Source organism: Mesocricetus auratus, unplaced genomic scaffold, assembly GCF_017639785.1.
Source record: "Mesocricetus auratus isolate SY011 unplaced genomic scaffold, BCM_Maur_2.0 Super-Scaffold_100040, whole genome shotgun sequence".
Classification (NCBI taxonomy): domain Eukaryota; kingdom Metazoa; phylum Chordata; class Mammalia; order Rodentia; family Cricetidae; genus Mesocricetus; species Mesocricetus auratus.
Window position 1 is genome coordinate 431,169 of NW_024429217.1, and position 1,706 is coordinate 432,874.

Below are 1,706 nucleotides of genomic sequence, written 5' to 3' on the forward strand. Positions count from 1 at the left end.
TTCATACAGTACTTTCAGTTCTTGAACTATACATACACACACACACACACACACACACGCACACACACACACATATACATTCTATGGTAGAGGGAATGCTACCACCTTAGTAGAATAAATCAAGGTTGCATAGCATACATAGTTTCCTTAATTTGAATAAAGCTTTTCATTAGAGGGATATAGTGTTACTTCTACTTGTCTAGACAGAGTGTGTTATATTTTGTTATACCTATGGACCTCTCCTTCAATAGCTATGATTTTATAATCTGACTCATATGAATGTACATAAATTATTTGTGTACATAAGGAGGTGAATAACACATGAAGTAGTAATGAATGACTTCAAATATTACCTTTGTAGCACCTAAAATTACATTTGTAAAAGCACAGAATTCCTTAAATGAGAGTATTTGCATTGAAATTGTCTAGAATCCAGAGTTTATTTATATGTGACTTATTTTTTTTACAAGCATTCCTTTCCTTTTTAAAAGGGCAATGATGAAAATGAAAACAAAAACATAGCACACGTCTCAGAATTCTATCTTTTGAGAGTGTCTAATGATCTTTAGCTACAACACTTTCTCTATGGATTGTTCCTGCCCATGTATCTGATATCAGTCGTGGAAATTTGCTCATCATCCTGACCATCAGCTCTGACTCCCACCTCCTCACTCCCATGTACTTCTTCCTCTCTATTCTGTATTTGGCTGACATTGGCTTCATTTCTACCACAGTCCCCAACATGGTTGCAGACCTTCAAATCTACAGTACAGTTATATCCTACGTGGGTTGTCTGACTCAGATGTTGGTTTTATCATTTTTGCATGTATGGATAGCATGCTTGTGACTGTGATGGCCTATGACAGGTTTGTGGCCATCTGTCACCCTTTGTATTACACAGTAATTATGAACCCCAGTTGCTGTGGCATCTTAGTTTTAGTGCCATTTTTAGCTAGCCTTTTTGAATCTCTGCTTCTCAATTATATTGCATTACAACTTAAATGTTTCAAAAACATGGAAATCGCTAATTTCTTCTGTCACCCTTCTCAAATTCTAAATTTAGGATGCAATAACACATTTAATAATAGAATGCTCATGTATGTTATTGGTGTTATACTTGGTGTTTTTCCCTTATCAGGGATCGCTGTCTCATACTTTAAAATAATTTCTTCTATTCTGAGAATCACCTCTTCAGGTGAGAGATGTAAAGCCTTCTCCACCTGTGGGTCTCACCTAGCAGTAGTCGCTTATTTTATGGAACAGGGCTTGGAGAGTCTCACTCTTCTGGAAACAATGCAGTAGCCTCATTAATGTACACTGTGGTCACACCTATGCTAAATCCTTTCATCTACAGTATGAGGATCAGGACATTAGCCGTTCTCTGAAAAGGCTCCACTTTTGTGTTGTTTAATGACAGATCCAATAGACTTAATTTAAGACACAGGTTGGAAAATTTAGAAAACTAACCACTTAGAACTGTGACTAATGCCTTATTATATCCTTATTCTTTCTAAAGTTTGATGACTTTAATTTATCCTCATTTATCCACAGCAAAATGATGTTTTATTAGAGTGTGTATAAAGGAATTCAGCTTTATTTATATGTTTGTATATTTATTTATTCATTTTAGACAAAGTCTCTCACCATAGTGCAGGCTGACCCAGAATTCTGTATCTGCCCGTCTCTCTTGAATGCCAGGATTAAGC

General features: G+C 35.9%; 1 pseudogene; it reads left to right on the forward strand.

The window, feature by feature from the left end:
• The first annotated feature begins 518 nt into the window (after nucleotides 1–518).
• On the forward strand, nucleotides 519–1,411 carry LOC101830450 (annotated as a pseudogene).
• Nucleotides 1,412–1,706: the final 295 nt, after the last annotated feature.